We start from the raw sequence: 23,393 nt of genomic DNA on the forward strand, positions 1-23,393 counted from the left end.
AAACAGGACTCCTAAAGACTCTGTATCTTCAATTATTGTGGAGAACCACAAAACTATGCAGCATAGAGCCAAATACCTCAAAAGCAACTTTGCCATGCTTAGTTCAAATTCATTTTAAATATTGTAAGTCTATAAGATGTGCTGAAAATACTTTTCTCCTGAGTTTTCATATTAAGACTTACAATACTGTCATAATGCAAATTTTCCCTGATTAGAACATTATCTTTAATTTTACACCTATTCTGTTACACAAAAATGAGAAGATCTAGGCATATAATGAAAATGGTACCTAAAAACTGTAACATAACCATTACAATTACATTCTCACACTGTGAATAGTTAATCAACCTAAAATAGTTTAAAACACAATATGCTATAAATACTCTTGTTAGTACTTCTTTCTGCTCCTTTGCAGACATGTGGTAATCCATAATAATTTCTACCTTAAACAGTGCAACTATATTAACAAGACAGGTAAATACTGTCGATTGAATAGATTTTGCTATTCCTTATTTATTCATCAAATATTCAGGACTGCTCTAGAGCAGCAGGGGACAAGCTCAACCAGCGACTTGCATCTGACTGAGGCACTGGATGCAAGGCCAGATGTTACGGACCTGGCGTGCTAGCACTAGCTTGTGCCCATGTTCCCAGTCTTCTCCGGTGAAATACAAGTGCAGAATAACACAGATTGTACAGATTACAAATAACACTTCCTTCAGTTTGCTCAAGTCACAGAACACATATTCTTTTCTAGAGCCTTATCGGAAAGTTTCTTGTATTGTTGTGTGAGCACACAGCAGAAAAATGCTCAGTTATTCATTAAGGGGATGTTTGCAGTATTTTTTTTTAACCTAAAGTAAACATGCTATTATTGTTTACATAATTACATTGAAATTATTCAACATTTTAAAGATTTCAATAAAGACTGCTCAATTTACAATGGTTTTTGATATGGGTTTTTTTGCACATATAAATGAAAACCTGATACAACAGTAGCAAATTGTTCTACTGAGAATTTCTCAAAATTATTTTCTTGTTAACTTTAAGATGAACACCACCAAGGGGAGAGGGAAGAGATGGGGAGAAGTGATCAACTTCTTTTATGGAGGGAACTGCTACTTGACCTGCCCATCAGAAAAGCATTTTGACTGAGGCTTCATTCCACACACAAACTTTGCACGCATCTAAGAGGGCTTCACACAGTTGCAGCTGCAAAACCAACCCTGGTATAAGTTCCTTATGAAAAGAGATACTTCATAATTGTCTACATTTGCAAACCTTAGTCACCTTACCTGGTCAAGTGCCACTGTGATACAAAAAAAATCCTTTTGGGGAAAATAATTCAGGTTAATTTTTCATTTCATAGCATTTAATAAATAGAGTTCAACAGTGACAACTAGTGCCTCTCGTAATTCAAAGAAAAAAAATTCTTCAAAAACAATGAATCAAGTGAAAATTTACTTAAAGCACTGTGTGATTTTAGCCTCATTCTACTGGCATGTATTCTTCATCCTCAGTAAACAAGCCCATTACTATTAAAAAATGCCTCTGGGATGGATTGAGGGCAAATAAGATGACACAAAAGCTAGACAGAGAAAATTTGAGTTTCCTTGCAATGCAGTCATGAAGATAAATGAGTAATCTTACGAGACAATGTGCTATAATCCAGCCAGGAACTGACAGAGAAGGGGATTAGACTTGAAATAAATACACTCAAAGGGCCTTAGAAGAAGCAGAAAGTCCTTCAAACCCAGCAGTAAGAGAGTCCTGTAGCATCTATACCGGGTCACGCTGGCATTTCTAACAAAACGGTGGGGCATGGGGCAGGATGACAATTTAGCACTAATAGCAAATATTCCTCATAAGTAACGACCACAGCCATGCAAGTTATTTCAGCCTCCAACTACTGTAATGATTGAGGCAAATTATTTTTCTACACAGCTGTGCTAAAGGGAACTGGATGGCTGAGTGTACATCTAGTTTTAAGTAACTTAAGTTGACTGTCAAATATTTATACTGTTGTAGTTCATTTGCACATATTCTGTGTTTTATGCAAAGTAAACACAGATATTTGTTGCAACTGAACTGAAAACTTGCAAGCCCCAGGAAAATTAAGTAAACCCCCCAAATTCTCTAAATGCAGCTCTTTCAGTGGTAATAAGAAACAGTTCTGCTAATCAGGACTTTTTTTTAATTCCTGCATCTACTGGACTGAAGGATTTTTGATGGGTTTTTTTTGTTGCTGTTACTGGTTACAGTCCTTTAAAGTCTGATAAAATGCATTGCCATTTTTCCCCCCCTCTGGTTGAGCACTGTAAAAGGTAATGGAATCACGCTCCGTTACACAAGGCTTACAGGGTTTGTGTTATTCTTCCAATGAATCCCATGACAAGGAACTCTGGAAAAGGGTTATTAAATCTTGTCAACACTTAGTAATAACCAAGGTTTACGTTTCAGCAAGTGTATTTTGATATTGCCAACAACATACCATGAAAGTAGTTTAAATAAATATCATGAAACTTCATAATGGGATTTTGGCATGAAGTGGTCCTGAGTGTTTCAAATGGACAGGGTCATATTTTCAAACTTTCCACTGCAACTTTAAGTGCGCTCGAAATTTAATTTTCATTTCGCAAAGCAAGAGTGGAAGCTGATGGAATTGTCACCTACCACTAAGAAGTTAGTTACACCAAGAACCAGCATGAAAATATATAGTATTGTAATACAGGAGTAGTAGGTGCTTTAGAGAAAGACCAGAAAGGACTTATTAATATGAGAAGAAAACAAAACAAAAAAAAAATCTACACTCATTACAGCCAAAACCAAGGAACAAAGAAGGGGAAATGCAAACCAGCACGAGCACATGTTAACAGTGTCAGTTATTGGCACAGAAATTTTTTTTTTAAATGAAATACAAGCAACAAATAAGTTCCAGAATTCACTCTTAATTAAACTATGTATTAGGCTCTCTTTAAACATGGTAGAAGGAGGAACAGCAGAAGCAGCATTAAAAGTGCTGTAAGATTTTTACTTTCAAAAATCCCTACTGTGAAGCTACCTCATTTCAGGGTGAATTTTTTTTTTTAAGCAGATCTCTGCTTTTAGATGGTATGGTGCAGACAGCGAAAAAGAACAGAGGTGACAAAGCCAAGGTAACTAATTTTGAGGACAACAGAAGTATAAGAGTATCCTAGTCCATTAAAAAAAAAGAGCCAAGACCAAACCTCTGATCCTGAAAAGAAAAAGGATCACGTATGACAAAGTGGAAAAAGTATTTGGCAAATACATTCAGAACATGTATCTAAGCTGCTTAAAATATTAAAAATCTATTAGCCTTTTAAAAAAAATCTACCTGGAAATCAAATTTAATCCAGCAATTAAAGGCTAACAGACAATGTACCACAAGAGATACTTTAGGGTTCAGTCATCGATTTGTTTTCATCAGAAAGGTACATTAGAAAGAAATAAAATAATCAGGAGGGTTCCTGAATATTCCTCCTCTTTCGCTTCACGCAGTAACACCACTGGGTAAAAGCAGCTTGCTCGTCTTTTGCACAAGTGCCAAGAAACTGTCACAACGAACGCCTGTAATGCTAAATTCAACTTTTAGTATGGACAAATCTTCACCGGACAAGAAACGGATAATACCACAAGCAACAACTGTCACATTTTAAATGGAGGAATATATTTCATCTCCAAGTGTTGCATGTGATGCATAGCGCTGGTTATTTCAGCAAAGCTGCGTTTGGAGGGTCTGAATCTCAACACTTGGAAAAAAAGTTTCATTTGATCCTTTGCAGCTATGTCCTGTCTCTTGGGAAACTGAATGTTAAATCCAAAGCAAAAAAAAAGGCTTTATGTATTACCTAATGAAGCACTTTGTATTTACAAGGCCTGAGTTTATTTACAAATTTACTTCTTCACCCATAACCTAGATTATTATTCCTTTAAATAGCTTTCTATGAAGAGCAGTCTGGTTTGGAGCCATAACTTCTGAAAGTGTAGCCCGTTTCCTAAACACCTGCTGGAAAAGGCAGGAATTATTCATTAAAAAAGTACTGTGAGAACAAATGAAGCTCCTATTTTACTGAGCATCTTACATCCTTTGCACCTACAATCATACCTCAGATCCTGATTCATGTGGTTGGGCAAAACAAACTATAAAATATTCTGTAAAAATAATACTCACAGAGCTACACCAGGTTCTTTGCAGGGAATGGAGGATCACAGGACGGGACACAAGTGGTTATTCAGTGTTGGAAGGTAACAAGAAAACCCAAGCAGGGGTGTAAATCGGTTCAATAAACAATATTTAATTAACAGATATTCAGGTACAAGAGCAGATTTAAATTATCAGGCCCTGTGAATAGGAAGTTTGTGTCCATCAATAAACAGCAGATTTTGTATCCCATTTCATGTTTACTTTTACAGTGCCACTGAAATACAGATTATCCCTCACTATAGAATATATAGAAATAAGCAATTAAGTACCTGCCCCCTCTTCATACTACTATTAAGCCCGTAAATTGAATTTTTTTCCAGTATAATTTATTTTTGAAGTCCTCGTGTTTTACTAAAACCATTTTTGCATTCATTTTCATCGCAGTCCCATCAGATAATTTGACATATCAAATAGGGCACATTTTGTCTTTGAAGAAACAAAATGAGAATGCATAAATGGACAAGAAAAAATAATCTAAGATTTTATAATTCAGTACAATCGGGATGGGAGGCTGCTGTTCCCAGGCCACATATAGTTTCAGTAGAAGTTGTTAACAAATAATGCTTTAAGTTTTACAATGAAGCTATGCAAAGTGGTTTGTTTTCACTTTTGGTTAAAAAATTCTTCGGCATGGAACCAAACAGAAACCCAAATGCTTAATATAATCAATCTCAGTACTAGCAAGGCTGCTGTATACCAAGTTTTGCTGAATTACAAGCAGTGCAAAATATAGCTCCTCAGATTTTTATCCAAGCCTGCTATCTTTCTATCTCAACTTCTATTTCTGTAGCAATCACTCTGATGAACGCACTGAGGGACCTGTAAAATTAGCGACACAATCACCTATGATTGCTTTATATAATTGGGTGCAAGAGGAACTAAGCAGGAACAAACCAGCTTAAAATGAAGGAAGATGAAGCTAACAGAAATGGCTGCGCTATACATAAAACGTATACACTGCTGCTCTTACCAGTATCACTTCACGGCCACCAGAGGGAAAAGATGGAAGGTAAGTACCCGCAGGTAAGCCTGAGAGTACCTTAGGGTTTGTTTCAGTTTTTAACTGAAAGAACATTATGAAAGAGGAAAATTAGACCTGAAAAGATCAGGGGACTCAGACTCAAACATTCAGATTTAGGACATTATATTCTTAAGATAACTACATTTTGCTTATTTTGCAGTTTCTCATTTTTCAGCTTTATTACCGCATTGCTTGATGCACATGACAAGGCACCTTGCCATAGTATGGATAACTGGCTAAGAACTGGAAGCTCAACTGAGGAATACATTTTTGCGAATTAAAAATAATGAACTGATATCATCTTGGTCCTGCACCAACCACACACCGTTGATCCTAAGTCTTGATTATGTCTTTCCTCCTGAGCCTATTTGGTCCGCACTTGCAGGCTGGAGTAAGCTCGCTCTGTCAATTTTGCATCGTTGTTATTACCAGCCCCTCTCCCATCGGCGGCAACAGTGGCAATGGTAAAGAGCGCACCAGCTGGCACTAAGCAAAGCCACAGCCAGGCAACATGACAGTAAAAGTACCAGCACAAAACACCACCTAGAGCTCAGTTCAGAATGAGGATTTTTTTGGCAAAGAGCTGTTTGGAAACAAGTCAGATTTTATAAAGCTTAATGGATTATCTTTGAAAGAGTAAGAGAAACACAAGATGTTTGTCTTCATTTTCACAAAATAAAACCATTTACAGTTAATCTTTAAGTATATTTGCCTTTTGTTAGGTTATAATATGTGTATGCATGCATATATATGTAAATGCTACAGTGTACTTCTTCACACACAAAAGGAAGAGTTGTTTCTGCAGGAGTACCTACACATGGACTAAAATGTAAATGTACATATTGAAATACACAAGTGTCATGTATATCTCATTTGTGACTTCCAAACCTCAGATTTCCAACATTTCAAGCTCAGCTTCCAGGGGGAAGGGAGAGGGGAAAAAAGAATCAGTTTAACATCGGCAGATACAATCAAGTGACATTTTGTATTTCTGTCTTAGCTGGTTCATTTTTCTGCTCTACAGTAGACAGAGACCGTTGTTTGGCACGCTGCAAAAATATCTGGGTCACAGCTTGATTTAATGATTTCCATTTGAAATGGTGGTTTTAATCTTTTATGCTTTTTTTTGCTTTGTTTTCTTTCCCTAAGTACCCTTTGCCATCAACCAGGGATGGTTTTAGAGAATTATGTTCCAGAGCAAGATGAATACTCTTTGCCTTACTCACTTACAATAGTATGTTTAAAAAGAGGGGGGATTGTCCCTTTTATGACAGCAGTCAGTTGAAGACATATATTGACGTGGAAGAGAAGTATTACACTTTTTAACTTTCTTTTGAAGCAAGAAGAGGCTAGACGGACAGAGTGCTCCTCTCCTGAAGAATTAAAATGTCGCCTCTAAAGCAGAATTCTCTAATGGTCTGTTAATCCAAGGAGGGCTTTTCATACACACGCTGATGTGTATAAACTGTGATAACTTGTTGCCTTTGTGGAAAACGTATGCAGTGTATGCAATGTTAAAGTCTTCAGTCCTGCTAGAGACAGTACAACTGCAGACTTGCAAATGGCACATTGCCTCCCGTTACTGTAAATAAGCACCAAAATCTTATTTGTAAGATTAAGCACAAGCTTCACTTTCAACCTGCAAGAAATTCTATCAAGTTCAAAGTTAACAACATATGTAACTTTTCACCGGGCTGACACAGAGCTAGCATGTTTCTTAATAAAAACAAAAACCTGGGAGAGGGGGGATTGCTAGCTGCCTCTGAAAAGTTTTCTTTCCTATTCCTTTACAAAATTTATCTCCTAAGTAGAAATAGACTCTTAAAGATAAATAAGGACAAGTTCCATATCCTAAAGGCTTTGAGATTCCCCACCAGCACTCACAGGAGGAAACAGCAGATGGTAGTTGCTGGTGACTCCCTTCTGAAGGCATATGTGCCCCTGTCATGCTGGGTCCTAGGCTCCAGGCATCACCAGTACCTGAATGGCTCCAGTGGACCATCTGCCCACACCGCTTCTCTGTGTGGACGCTAACGAGTTTCCCGGAAGTTTCTTTTGAACACAAAGACGGCAACAGGAAACTCTGCAAACAATGATCTGGGACTTGAAGTGAATCGCAAGCTGAACATGAATTAGAAATACCATTTTGCAAGAAACCAAAAACAGAGAGCTCAGATGTATGAACAGGCAAGAGCGCACATTACAGCACGTTTAGCACGACAAAGCCATGTGTGACATACTACTTTTGTTTCTCAGCACACACTTCAAGAATGAGGTGGACTACTGGAGCGTCCAAAGGACAAAATTAAACTAGCAATTAATAGAAACTCAGGAAACATGGCCTATCAGATAAAATGGAGAGTTGGATAGGACAAAACGGTAATGAGAAGCCCTGGAAGAGACTGTGTGAATGATAAGAGACTGTGTTAAACAATTTGCATTACTGGAGGTCTTTAAGAGCAGGTTACCCAAGTCTCTGCCAAGAACTGTATGAAAATGGCTGATGCTGGTATGGAGTAGCAGGGAGGTGGATCAATGAGGCTCTCTCCAACTAAGAAAAAAACAAACAATCTGCAGCTTTCTGGAGACAGTCTTTATATTATTATTTTTTAATAGAATATCAGCTAGTAATAGTCTTTCCTAGACCATTCATAGTTTTAAGAGCTGATATTTTATGATCCCTCTAGGCTACAAGTTACAGTATTCCACTCTTTCTTTAACTTGTGATAACTGGAATTTGAGAGAGCAAGAACTTGCCTTTTGTGTGGCATGCCTTTGGACTGCAACACCAATATTCCTGGAAGCAAGCTAGGGCTACACAGGGAAGAATAAAACCTTTATAGAGGCAAGACTATTAAAACAGGTACAAGTAAATATATACCTAAAACAGCACGCATCTTGGTTTGTCTTTGTTTCTTAGTTGAAAAGCGCTAAAACACAGGTAAGCTTTATTCCTCTTTCTAGAAAGTAAAAACAAGAAAATTCACACTACATCCTAGCCATGTGGGTATATGTTGCCCTGTCATTATTAATCATATTCTTCTGAGGACAGATATATCATCAGTTGTCTGGTCTCTTTGCACACAATTTCTTCTCTTTGGTGCCTAGTGTGAAACTCACATCTCTATATTGACAATTTTGGGGACTTTCCAGACATTACATGAGTCATGGAAACAAAACTTTCCATTTGCCATGCTAAGAGCAAGAACAATGAATTATTCTCAATTCTTTCATCTTGTTCAATGTAGGTACTTAAGATAAGTATTAGTAATATGCTAGCAACAGCAATCTTGGTACAAAGAAAGGTTTGGTTTGAAAAGGGGCCTAAACCAACTAAATCACCTTCTAACTGGAAGCAATGTTCTCAAAGCAAGCCAGGACCAGTTCTCAGGTAAGGCTGTGTCAAATCCAGTACTTCATTTAAAAAAAAAAAAAAAAAATCCTGGTAATACTTTGAAGTTGAGAATATAGAAAATAATTCTAGTAACCGATCTGACCACATGATACTGAAGCACATGGTTGGAAGTGTGCTCCTGGGCATCCAGCGACACCTACACAATATGGGATATATTGAAATGTATTTGAGAAATTCCACCCCTATTTTCTGGGAGGGGGTGGACAGTGTTAAGAATTTCTCAGAAACATTACACTAGGACCGTAGGTCTATGCTTATGCTCTTAATAAAGAGATCAGCACATTTTTGCTAACGTAAAACAACGGGCACTTACACAGAATCACAGAATTGAAAATATACTTGGGAAAGGTGTTTTTCTTCTTTTAAACACCATGCTCAGATCTGTTTTGTTCCTCTCATAGAGGCAAGACAGAATGGTTTATCATATTCACTTAAGCCTGACTTCCTATCACAGACAACAACAGCGATCATTTCATTGCTCACATTCATAATTTCTGCTTGATCTTTATATACTCTGTCTTTATGTAAACACTTAAAGTGTCAGAAATGCCATTAGCGAGGTCAAAGCTGTTCAATTTGCTCTTCCATTCTAGTACAGATTTTTCTAGCTGCACCTTTCTGTTGGCTTTTTGAAAACAAAGCCTATTGCTCCTTCAGGTGCCCCCAAAACACGAGCTGGCCACCTCTGAGCTTCTCTACAGTGACCCGAACCAACTGCATTTCCTCAGTCTGTATACTAATATGGTATGTTTTATATCCTCAGATCAATCTTTTTTGAACTTCAGGGTTAACAGCAAAACTGAAAGCAAGTTTTCAATAGCAGCAGCACCATGACTATTTAGCAAGATAACACCTTCTCTCTGCTCCTTGGCTTCCCCCGATTACACATCCAACGGTGAGGGTCTTTCTCTCAGTTACAATATACAAAAACCCCCATATTTAACCAATTACCTGATCTGATCCCTAAATCTTTTTTGAAATACAGTCAGATCAACATTCTCTATTCCTTAAAACAGCCTACCATATTTGGCAAAGTTAAAACAAATTGAGTAAACCCATTTTATAAAATATTTCATGTTACTCAATGCAACCTCGTTATTTATAACCCCAGAAATCTGAACATTTGCCAGAAAAGATATCAAACAGATTTCTGCAGCCTGCCTCCCTTTAGCCCTTGGGTATGCTGATTTATTATTAGCATTTTCGCACCATTCTTTTAATCAGCTAATCTGGTCTAATCCATTAAGTTGATTTAAGGGATTGCATGCCATGCCTCTTCACAGGGAACTGTTCGCTTATTTAAATCTTCTATGGGGTTTCAGAAATATGGTTGACTCAGTGCAACTCCCCAGCCCACCTTAAGGAATTTCTGCTTATTTTTCCTTATTTTCTGATCTATTTAGCCCTACAAACAATAGTACTAAAATACCATTAAAAGGATATTTCCTCTCCTCCACAAATGGCAAATGCTAGCACTCTCACATGAGAGATTCTCCTTGTGGTTTCAAGCGGAAATCTGACTAAACATCAGCGAATTATATTTGAACCTAACCGAATTGCTAGCTATTTCTGAAACTGATCTGTCACTGATACAGATGTGCCCCTGTTGGACAGAAGTGATCAGGAAGTAAAGAAGTTATTGGATTAGCAGAAAGATAAATAGGCAAAAGTCATTCATCTGATAATGCTGTATGTTTTTGCAAGAGCTTGTAGCTTTTACAAGAAAAAAAAAGAATGAGTGTAAATTATATTTAAATGTCAAAACACACCATTTTATTTTCACATGTAAAACTGGCAGGTTACCTATTAATATTACCTATTAATATTGCACGTGAATGCTTGAAGTGTTTCCTCCATAGTCTTTACCCCTCACAAACTCTTCTGATCTCCGAGATAGTCTCTTTTCCAATTAGTCCCTTTCCTCTGATCTTGAGCATATTATCAGAGATAATGTCAAGAAGATGCCACTTATTTGAGGCTCACATTCTGTTCAGGAAAATTTATCAACTTGTTGCCCATAGTGTGCCAAAATTTACAGTTTAATTAAATCACATATCGAAGATACAGATCAGAAATCCATTTCTTCTTACCAAAGATATTTTTAAAAAACCTTTAATCCTGCTTTCCTTCAGGATTCTTTGGTGTAAATATGGTTTCCAGAAACTCAAAAAAGAAATAAATCCAAAAAAAAAAAAAAAAAAAAAAGCTTAGAAGAATCATAGTACATAATGCACTAATATGCCACTGTTAAATCAACTGGCATGATAAATTAATGCAACTAAATTTCTATATGCATTTCCCAGGAGCACCTAAGAAAATAAAATAAACTGAATTTTGATCCCCTTAAGAGTAGTACAGAAATATATTGCCACAACAAACACTGTTACCTTAACTGAAGCCCTCATTCTGATTAGCTAACTCTGGAACATAGGCTAACTTTGGACACAGAATTTAGTCCAACAAATCCCATTCACAACTTCTGATTTATTCATATGGTGAAAAAAAGGCAACCAAGTTCAATGTGATTTCAAGGAATTTTTCTCCATAACAGCTCAGGGAACACAAGCACTAATGAAGCCTGCACCTCTGGGCTCTACAGAGGTGCGGGCTTGGCGCTCTCCCTTGTACATCCCTTTTCTAGTACCACCAGCTTTTCCTTCACCCAGATACTTGTAACAACCCTCTCTTTTATGCAAAACATGCCAGAACCTAATTTCCATTGCACTCTCTAGCCTCTGTACATGAGGCTGATAAATGTCAATGGGCTTAAAAGTTAATGGGGGATGAAGAAAGGCAGCCATACAATGAGATCACAGAATACTTCTGACTTAAGAAAACAGACTTAATACTTATTCCTGCCTTACAAAACAATAAAGAAGTCTTGTGAATTAGTCACAGTTCATTAAAAAGATTGCTACAAGGAGAAGAAGTGTGCTTCTAAAAAATGTGATTCACTTTTATATGTGCTTAGAGGAGATGTTCTCAGAGGAAGTGTTCAGGGAGAACATTTCTGTGGGCGATTTTCATATTGTTTAAGTTGGTTTGTTCACTTACTCCACCACTGACTGCAATGGAGTCTTTCCAATTTGCAGTAGCTACTTGGCTTTCAAGTGGGAAAAGCAAGAATAAAGTTCTTTGGAGGTACAAAGAACTTCAACTTCCTTGACAGGAAGGAAGCAAATTCACTGCAAAGAGTTGTGATTAGATAATGTTCATCTCAAATCAAAACAAAACAAGAAAACTTAGCAGCTGGCTAAGAATAGGAAATTCATCCATGTCTTAGTTTCCTTCCTTGGAAGTCATGAGAGTCACAGATCCAAAAGCCTGCGGCTCTGTGCTGCGCAGCCCTGCATGTAGAGGGAACTTTTGGATCAGCAGGAGAAGTGGGAGTCCTGTTGGTACAGAGTACTTAGAGACTTCCTAGGCTAGGGAAGAGTTTCAATTAGTGAATTTGCAGTCCGGAAGCAAAACAAATCAAGCCCAAGTATTAAGATGAAATAAAAGGATCTTCTGGCAAAGCAACAAATGCAACTATTAGTCCAAGAGAACAAGTCTGCAGGCAGAACTTGGATACATTTTCTTATTTCTAAAACATACAGATTTAAAACCCTGGAATTTTCATAGCCACATCTGGCCAGGAGAGGAGAGAAGTGAAATAGTTATTTACAGATGTGGCTAATATATACCTAAGGGTTACTGGGGTCACAAAGAGGTTCTCCCATCAACTGAAGACAAAAAACAAACAAACAAACAAACAAACAAAAAACAGTGATGTGGATGTCTAACCCCTATGGTTTGGTGCAAGTTTACTAGACTTCCCCAAATAAAGTACATATGTCTCCAGCCATTAAGTACCAAAGCTGTGAAGGAACAAATGCTGACACTGTCAGTTAAATCTTACTTAGTTGTGCAGTTCTGCCATAAAATACCTTAGCCACTTGAAAACAGAAAATACGCTTCTTCCTTGAATTCTAGAGGATGAAAACACATCATGCAGAGGAAGTTACGCAGTGAATAAGTACAAACAACAATTCTGGATATTCAGAGCATGCCCAGATTTCAAGAACTGAACTGAATTCAGCCTTCCTACATTCCTGCTCCATTCTTATACTCCAGTGTATACAGGGTCAGCCTCTCTGGCAGCAGGAGACCAGATGTAGACATTACGACAGAATCTGGAGCATCTCAAACGAAAAAATGTCCATCTTTCCCACAGCCTCCTGACATACATGCATGAGAAAACAAGATCTACTACTTATCTCTATTTATCTCTTCTCAAACAGCTCTAGACAAAGCCTGACCTATAAGCATCTGAACTACCATGACGAATGAAGCCCTTCTTGGGGGGGGGGGGGTGCTTTCTTAAAATGAGATCGTCAGTTGGTCTGTATACACAATTTCCAATTCCTGTTGAACACCCCGTTACTTCTGACGCAACAAAACCTGACCTGAATAAAGAAAATACATGCCAATACATGCCATTGGTAGGCGCCTTGAATCAAATCCCGTGTGATCTCATACTTCAGACGTGTGTGCACATCCAACTTAAAAATAAGAATAAAAAATAGGTCATAGCCCTTGGAGAGTCCATGTTAAGACCATCTGGAGGAAACAGGATTTCTGGCCATCTTCGGTTTCTGCAACATGCTAAAGCACCAAAAGAAGCAAATGCAGCACAGTTCCACTGATACCTGCCAGGGCACAGTGATGCTTCTCCGTGGTTAATCACGCAACATACAATATTCACCCACAACTCTACAAAAATGTTCTTTAAACCAACAGGACATTTTCAAAGTATTTGACAACTCACATCACACCTCAGTAATTCATATTCGTTAGTATGTGGCCCTACCAACGTACTTTATTTGCAGAAATGGTTTTGAAATGCAGACACTTTTTTTTGTGTGTGTTTCACTAAGATCTTAACAGGTCCATCAGAGCTGATGCGACTGTTGTGAAAACAATGATAAAACTATCGAGAACAAGACTGATAAAACCATTTTTATAATATAAAAGATGGCTCTGGGTTTTCAATTTCCCTCTCTCAGAGACTAGCTTTCAGTATATCCAGACGCGAAGGGAACGCAGGTCTCATGGGATTTGGGTTTCGTCTGGATTTTTTTTTAACCGACTATTCTGACTGAGGACATAACATGAAATGCATTAAAGTGAAGATACCACTTCTCACTGAAAACATTGCATATTACTCTCATTCATTCAATATACAGGGGAATGTGAAAGAAGTAGTTAAGGGAGTTATTAGGAAAATGCATCTTGAAGAAAACTTAAGCCTCAACTGGTGATAGTTTAAATCTGCTGGATGATTCCCCCAAACCATATTTTAGTTTATGAGTTATCTTTAACATTTCAGTCTTTAGTATTAACCTTTTAGTCATATCGCACTACCACTAGGCTGGTTCTTCCAAATTCCCCCCGCGTCCTTTCTTGAAACACTGATTTGACCATCATCATGCAGTAATGCAGAACTGTAATTTCTAAAGAATTTTAAACACAGGAAGCACCAGATCTCTAACAATATCTCACAATCTGCTTTACCAGATTTCCAGTCCATATTTGTAGGCATAATTAATTTGGATGCTGTTGCTATCTGAACTAAAATGAACTCCAAGTCTTTTGATGTTCACCCATTACTAAAGCCTGTTTTCAAGGACAACGTCCTTGGGAGTACATGCTTTCCTCCTGAGCCAAGCTGCTCAGCTGTCTAATTTCCTTGCTAAGTGAATTCCTTGGATATTATCTTATGTAGCATTGTATGGGTACACCATGTTGTACAACAGGTGAATGCTGCCAAACATAACATGTCCCTGCCCAAACAGATTACAGTCAAAAGACACTTCAGACACCTCAGGGCCCACGTGAATGTGGTGTGCCTTACAGCAGGCTGCAAGGCTTCCTCCTTTTAACCCCTTCGCCTCAGGTAGCAGGTTAGGGAGCACTATTGATTTCAGTACCCAGCACATAAGAGAAGAAAAGACTGCAAAATGCAAACATCACTGTTATTTTTGTCTGTTTGAGACTACATCTTTTACTAGACTGCTTTTAATACAGTTATCAACTGCTGTAGTGCTTCTCTCCCCAAGCTCTGAAGATTTTGCATTTCTCATGACTTCCATTCAATTATCAGATACCTGGTTTAAATAATGAACAGACTCAATAGGCTTTATTTAAGAAATTATTCCACATTTTCAAGAAAGCCATTCTCCTCAATACTCTCCACCGGAGGTTTTAAAAACCACAGACCTGAAAGCTTTTTCCCCAGTCTCTTCCCTTCCCCTTCCCCACATCTCCTCAAGTGTGGAGAAGGAGAAAACTCCACATTTCAGTTTTGTCTTTTCAGAAGCAAAAGGAAAAGGACCAGATACATTTTCATTTCCTTGTTAAGTAATGAAACCCTCAAACAGAAACCTGGTTTCATGTCTCCTGAGGAAAATCCTAGATATTAAAAAAATAGTCAATTGAGCATCAAGGTTGATATATTGCTTATTTACTGAAAAATCAGAGTTATTAAAAAAGTATGACAGCCAAGAAGATGCATCTTAAATGCCTGCCCAGTTTGTTAATGATTTACTGTGTCAAGAGATGCCGGAAAATCTATTTTCCTCTGTCCTGAGGACTACCGTAACTTTGAAGAGATACTAAATGAAAGGAGCAACTAACATTTTAGATTACGTGTTTTGATAAAATGCTGTTGGTCAGTTGTTCTAAATGCTCTATAAAAATTGAGACAGGACATGGGAAAGAGTGAGTGTGCGTGACTCTGTGCGTGACTGTGTTTATATTCAGCATACCAGCCAGCCTTGTCACGGGCCTTACAAATCCTAGGTAAGGGCTCTAATTGTTAGCTAGTTAGCTAGTTAGCTCTGTGGGAGGAACAGAAGATCCCTATTCTGGTGTTGCAAAACTTCCCAGTGAATGTCTAGAAAACATTTCTGCAAAGAAAATATCTGAGCAGTTCTCATAATTTCTGTGCTTCCCTCCCTCCCAGCCGTAGTAAACTTCACCCCTTTAATATTTTACAGTAACATGAACTAAATATTGTTAGTATTTTACATTAAAGTAAATTAAATATTGCCTGTAATAGAGACAGAGGTCATATTTACAAGTAATTATTTACAAAATTGTATTTACAAATACAGGACAGTATGAGCCTCTGTTTTTCTTTCTAAATAACTTGTTACAGAGGTCTGCAAAGTAAGGACCATGGAATTTTAAGCTAAGAATTTTTTCTATTTTATGAGAACTGAAGAAGAATGAAAAACTGAGTGTCTTGCATACTTTGTAAGTAGTCTGCTGGACAAATAGCTGGGTTTCATGGTTGCTCTTTTACTACTTACTAGTAACTCCAATTTTCTTTTAAGAATGGAAAAATGTAGTCATAAAACTTTCCACCTGGGGGTGATGGTAGCAGTAGTGATATGTAAGAATCCACAACCATCTAATAAATAAGGCTGTACATGAGCTGGCATGGAAGAGACCACAAGCTGTTGCATCCCAACAACCTCCTGGGCTGAATCTCCCCTTCCCGTGATGCAAAATGGAAACACTGAGTGGCAGGTGATGGGGTATTCAAGAGATGGGCACCTTCCAAGCTTTTTGCTGAAGTTGTAACACCTCTAACGGAGCAGTATTTCTAAATGCCACTTTCTTACAGCAAATATTTAGTGCATCCTAAGGAATCTACACCTGCCTTTTTCAGGTGACAGTCTAAATTGCACAGAGAAACAGTCTTTCACACTCAAAGCCATTTTACAGAAGCAGAGGAGGGAAAAAGAGACATCCCACCTACTCCTCATTTGAGGTGAGAGCCCTCACTTGAAAAACTTGAGACCTAAAGTTTAGTCACTGCTCTGCTGGATACTAAGCATTTCTGAATACTGCGGTTTTGTACTACTCCATACAAAGTGTAATAGCTCCAGCAAGAGGGGCTATTTTGTTTGAGATTGTGTCTTAAACGCAGTATGTTGCGTTCAAGTTGTCCCTGTAACAAAGGCAGGTAAACACCAAAAAGGACGAGTGCCGAGATGCTGGATGTAGCAATGCCAAATCCCAAGATACTGACTTCAGCCCAAATGACATTCTTACATTAAAGAAAAGAACACATTCCTCCATGCACAACAGACCCGTTACATATAATAAAATGGAAGAATTCATCTTTTGATGATTTTTCTTCACTGCCACCTGCTTCCATGGCAATTCTCAGCAGCTCCTGTTATAGGCTGGAGTCCTCTACAGCACTGAGAAATGGCTTATGTAAAAGGAAACCTTGCTCACAAATCTACTAGAGTTCTTTAATAAAGTGTCATCAAGTATATTAAGAAGAGTGATATGGCTGATATAATACACCTGGATTTCCAAAAAATCTTTCAGCAAAACCCTTAAATAAATGCTGCTAGAGATAGTAAATTATCACAGAAGAAGGATAGGAGAGTAATCTTGTGGATTAATTTTAATTCTTATATTCTCATATACATATTAAAATAAATTCTGTTAAAAGACAGAAGATAAAAGGGGAGTTTGATGGCCAGTCTTCACAGAAGAGGATGTTCAGCAGCCCATTTAATCAAGTATCTGTTGCGGCAATCCACAAATAATCCAGAAAAGGAAATGAATCTTGAGGTAACAAAGTCTGAAGATAACACAAAATTAATCGTGGCAGTCAAGCTAAAGCTGACATTGAGTAAGTGCAGAAGACTGCACTACCAAGTGAATGGAAAATTAAGTGACAGATCAAATCAAACTGGAAAAAAAATATGTCATGAGAATTGTTCATTAGTGCAACTAAGAACATCTTGATTGTGCTATTTCAAAAGTCCTACAACACCCAGATACCAAAAAGGATCATTACAATGAATCAGTATAATCACACCCTATTTCTCATAATCTTTCCCTAAGAGCTCGCTTATAGGCAGTGTAGCAACACAGGCTATTTGGACTGCGTGGACCTTTGGCTTTACTTGGCAGAACAAGTTTTATGATCTTTTGTGGGATTCAACTAGCTCCATTTGACTGACCACTTACTTTTCTGTGGAAAAACAAATTGTAAATGATGCCCTCCAAAGCTACATAGCTGTAATGGAAACATCTAGTTTATTGCCAGTGTTCTTTGGATTTTCTGGTGTCTGAATCAGAATTATTTTTAAGCATTCATATAAGCAATGACTTTGAATTTTTAATATCCAATCACTTACTCATGACTGTTCAAAGCAGGTTTTCATTACACCAGCACGCCTTCTCCAATAAAGACTGATGTTGTAGGGTTTTGATCTGCTTTCTCAGACCACCCAGAAGTTTATTCACAAGGAAGAAAGCCAGAAGCCTTTCAGGAGAAAACCTTGCAAGTTAATAAATGTAAACAATTTTTTAGACGTGTACAGTTCCAGAAGAAGTGACTTATAAAGCATAACTCTTGCAAATTTTAAATCACTCTGCACTTATTTGTATTCCAGCTGACAAGTCTATTGGAATAGTGGTGTGACAATACAGCAAATTGTTGTGGGATCTTCTTCACTTAAGAATTCTAGCTTGCAAAATAGGTTGCAGAATTAAACCCCACAAACAAAGTATGTACTTCAGATACAAGTTTCATAGCCACTTTTGCAGTCTAAACATGTCTTTTTGTATTATTTTTTTCTTCAGCCCTGCGTAAGTAACATCTTTAGATAGGAAAATGGAGAGAGAAAAGGGAATGCAGCCTGCTCTGATTTCTCAGCTCAAAAATCGTCTCAGTTAAGGTGGATCTACCTTTCCCTTTTGAAAGTGCGTAGTGAACTCCAAAAGAAGCCCAACTCCAAGCAATGTAGGAAGCACAGTTACAATCTAAAAGCCTACGTATTTGGTCAATATCATGAAGGGAATAACGCACAGGCAAGTTAGGAAGAAAATAGCAAACCAGTTCAAAGGGATTCCAATCAAAGGGACTGAGTAGGAACATCATGTCCACATTAGGGCCTCTTTAACAAGAGGACTTAATCCTGCTTTTTCCTCTTCACATTTACTCTTGATTATGTTTGAATATGCCGGTGTGCCTAAAATTCATTACAAACATTATGAAAGCAAAAGACAGAACACTTCCAAAGTGTTTTGCCAAACATATACTACAGTGCAGTACTGAAGTCAAAACATTTACAGCAGTCACATGCTCTCTATCGCCAAACATCCTAGTGCATCAAAGAGCCCGAAAGACAAGCCAACGCATGTGGTTATAGAGTAACACAGGCTGGACGGGACCTCTTGGTGCCATCTCCTCCCACCCCAGCTCCAAGCCGGGCTAACTTTAAAGTTACTGCAGGTTGCCCAGGGCCTTCTCCAGGCAAGTTTTGAGTTTTTTTCCAAAGATGGGAGATTTTATAGCCCCTCTGGACACATCATTCCAGTGCTTAACAGTCTCAGTGGCCCTTCACTGGGCTTCTTCCAGTCTGTCAATCTCCACCTTTTACGGGGGGGCCCAAAACTGGATGCAACACTCCAGGTGCAAAGTGGAGATTTTCCCTCGCAAAAGGAAATATGCTGTTTCCACTGCTGCCAAGCCTAGCCTTTCACAAATCAGAAGCTGGACCTCAAACTCTACTATATTTAAAAATCAGTTTCTAAAATTGGTCTCTCTTATCTGAGCTTGAGACAAATGCTCAAGTTTTCTCCATAGCCATAACAGTTGACCATTGAAAACCAGGAACCCCACAATAATTTGTCTTCAGAAAAGTTAAAGCTTTCAGAAAACTACTAAACATCACTGAAATCTCCTATGTTATCCATATTTTAAATACTGCTTCAGCACTGCAAGTAATCTCACTGAAGACAATGAAGATATTGATATAGATGATAATCAATATGGTGGTTTTTATTTCTCTCAGCTACTGCTCTCTTCCCAGTATTTATACTGGCAGTAAAGTATTTGTTCTATACCTTCATAGACTATCATGATCAACTGCTTCAAGGAGCAAAATTGAGAAGTACAAAACACTAAGTAATTTTTAAAACCTACATCTTGTGCAGTGCCCCAAAACCAGGCTCTCCAATTTACATAAAATACTTCAGTCTCAACAAACAGCAACCGTAAGGATAAAAGCCTGTTAAGAAATCTATTTCAGCTTAAGGAGAGCCAGGCATATATTAAATGGCTTTGAAATAATGGCTGTGATTACCAGTGAGTTCTGGTTTATAGTTAATTGAATATAATATAATTTATATATTCTAAATATACACAATTTTACACACATACACAGAACGCACCTAGAGTAAACAAAAATGCAGCTTGATCTGTTTATTCTTATTTTTGGACTGCCTTTCTAGCTCAATGCACATAAAATCAACTTTAGATATTTTAACAACAATCATCCTAATTGTGACACAGCAGATAATCAAGTTCTTTTTTTCCTTTGCATGTCATCCGCTTCTATGGAAAGCCCCTCCCTGTTTCGAAATATTTGTGAATATGGAAGAATCTTCAGCGTAGAGTTACTACTCTATAGAGTTTAACCCATCAAAATGTTTCTGGTATCAAACAGACTGTAAAATTTATTCCATATAGAAGTACTGGATCCATCTGTTTGTGTCCAAAACCAGTCAATCTCCACATGAGGAGCAATGGATGTAGATGAGGAAGGTTTATGATTTTGCTTATTTTTAAGAAGCTAGGATGTAAGCATCAGCAGCCCCGCATAACTGTGGCTTCCTACTGCGGATTCCAAACATACGCAACTGTAGAGTCAGAAGTAGCATAAATACAGTATCATAAGCTTTTCTGCTATAGGAAAGACTAAAACCAAATGTACCAAATTACAAGCATAAATTACGAATCAACAAACTTACTGTGTGATCAGAAGTCCCTTTTCCTTACGTCATTAAAGAAGTGCTTGCAACAGCAATTACAATCATCTCACAAATCAGAAGAACGTTCTTTCTGCCAGAATATTTTTTGGCCTTTAAGAAAATCAAATTCACTGTGTACAATTGCAGAGGAAATAATAGGCATGTCATTTCTAAAGTATAAGAAGCTACTGTTACCCAGCCTTCAGCCGCCTTCTTCAAACAAGTCTCCACTAAATTCTGGGTATCTGCATTTCCCCAGCCTAGGAGCAGACTTCTAATGTGAACATCAACACTAACAAGCCACATCTGAACTAGCACGTTCTCTCTGATGCTTCACTCAGTGCATTGCTGTGAATGACTGCATCCTTCTTTTCTAGCAAATTATATTTTGTCTTCCATGGACGCTGGATGGAAGCTCTCAGAAGGTATTAGCTCTGAAATGCTTTAATCAATACTCATGTTCACGTTTTGGCCAGTCTATCCTGGAGTTGAGCGTGCCACGTAGAAAGCATTACCACAAACTGGATTCGAGGTTTTGTGCCTGCCACCCCTAAAAACCAAGGCTGTGTGCCAACAGGAGCTGCGGTAAATACTACCAAGAGAGTGCAGAGTAGCTATTCCCTGAAGACACCTTATGAGGCACCTGACTTATCGCTGTCTTACTGCGATGTAAACAGTATCTAACCAATCCACTCTGCTACTCAACTTTCTCCGCCTTCTCTTCCCTCCAACAAGTTGTCCCACACAAAGAAAACTCCCTCCTTTAGCAAACTGCAGAGCCATAACTCAAAAGCTGACTAAAGGCAAGTGAAAATTAATGATAAAAGTAAGGTTGCTCATAGTAAATAAACAAGAAGCTAACCAGCATTTTCACGCTGCGCTGCTGATGAATTGCCATTTCCATTCCTTGTAAAAGTATCCTGCTCCGAAGGGAGATGATCATTAATAGTACAAAGCATCAGCACCTTCTTGCCAAGCAGCCATCTTATAAAATTCAAAACAGTTTAATTTTCCTGTTACAACACTTAGAAAATAACAAGCGCAGACATGTGTTTACTGTTGCTTTTGGCACAAAATTTATGTCTCTGTCTCAAGGGTATGGAGACAAGCCCAAAACCATATCAGATAGGAGCATGGATGAATTATCCCACCGAGTCAGGTCACTGGATTTCACTTGAAGTAAAGAATAGACCTTGACCCTCAAAAGATTGGGTACTCTTTTAGTCAACCGAAAATGCGCAATAATATTGGTAACAATCACATGCCAGCTCTAAATATCATTGCCCTATAATATCCTACACAATTTTTCAAAATATTGTTTGCCATATGCTTTTGCTTCGTCAAGTATTTTCTTCTAATTCTCCACAGAAGAGGACATTTTCATTTGTATCTGATTCAACAGTATCTTTTACAAGTAGAAATAGCATGTTTGCAGCACTCTCTTAACAAGGAAGATTACTTCAATGACTTAAGCATCTCTGCCCACATAAGAGGTGAAAGTTTTACCAAACATACGAAGTGTTTTACAAAGGGATTCCAAAAGACCAAGACAAACAGCTTACTGTTGCATGCCAGCAGTTTGCCTCAAGACAAGAAACTACAGTTTAGAAAAGCAAGCTTAGAAAGACCTCCCTCTGAGCCTCCAGAAATAAACCTCATTATTTTCTTTCCCATATCTCAAGGAAACCTTTCTTTGCCACGATATCCAAGGAAACTTGGCAAATCTAGGAGGTCAGTAGGGATCGAGGGCCACTGTTTCACACATTGACCACCACTTTCTATCATACACATTACATCTCTTACTTTGTCTGATTTTAAACTCCCTGGGCCTCATCCATTCGTCTAAATTAGCTGTATTATAAGGCTGAATATAATAGGATCTTGGTTCACAAATAGCAATGCTGAATGCTAGCACCATTCACTGCTCTTGTAGTCATTAACAAGCAACATCATCAACAGCTGAACTTTAAGTTCTACACCAGCCAATACATAACAAAAAACGTAGTTTAACCCCCAAAACTCCATTGAGCCAAATCTATATAATGATGCTACCACATAACTGACTGCTAAAATTAACTTACTCAGTGAGAGTAACATGAAGATACAAAACAATTTCTGCATGATACTCAAGAGCTATATGCAAGTACTAGCTAATTCCCAGAACCCTGGTAGAGTATTTGTGCTAAAAATAAGCCATTAGCTTACCTGATCTCAAAGCTGCTTCCTCAAGCATTACTCTTTGCTTAATCAATTAACATAGGTTGGAAAAATATCTATTGTTGAGCAATAATAGATATCAATTAAGAGCGCTACTATGAGATCCTAATTCTGCAAAGAAATGAGTATTTTTAACAACCTTGGGAATCGCGTTATAATACTTTAAACTTGCCCAGACTGCCTAGCATCCAGAGTCAGAGCAATGGGAACAAGTGCTCAGTATCAAATTCAAGCTTATTCTCTGACAAATTTTTCTCTTCCTCCCTGAAAAGCTGCTATAATCACTCCTGAACACACTCCTTGCAGCCATCCTTCCATCCGAATACTTTTATAAGAGAGGACCAAAAGGATTCCACAGGCTTTCTTTTCTGTTGGGCTGCAGCGTGAGACTAAACGTGCTCAACAAGCTAATCTTACTTCTTACCGCCTCTACAAGACTGAAGGATTCTTCACTTTGCTATTTAGCAACTCTTTGCTTCTGATGTTCTAAAATACATTATGTAAGCAAAAATGCAAACCAAAGAACTGTCACTGGGGATGTCAAGGAGATTCTCTTCAAAAGCACACTCCTCACACAAAGTAAAATGCCAATATGGATACATGCTTTATGGATTCCAAGAATGCCTAAATAAGTACATGGTAACTACAGAGAACTCAGATAACTACATGGTAAAACTCATTTTCCT

The 23,393-nt window shown here is 38.0% G+C and overlaps 1 protein-coding gene across 1 annotated transcript in view; it reads right to left on the bottom strand.

Moving 5' to 3' along the window:
• LOC112983253 (guanine nucleotide-binding protein subunit alpha-14) overlaps window positions 1-23,393 on the bottom strand; it is an 88,462-nt gene that overhangs the window by 11,090 nt on the left and 53,979 nt on the right. The window lies entirely within an intron of this gene.

Source organism: Dromaius novaehollandiae, chromosome Z, assembly GCF_036370855.1.
Source record: "Dromaius novaehollandiae isolate bDroNov1 chromosome Z, bDroNov1.hap1, whole genome shotgun sequence".
Classification (NCBI taxonomy): domain Eukaryota; kingdom Metazoa; phylum Chordata; class Aves; order Casuariiformes; family Dromaiidae; genus Dromaius; species Dromaius novaehollandiae.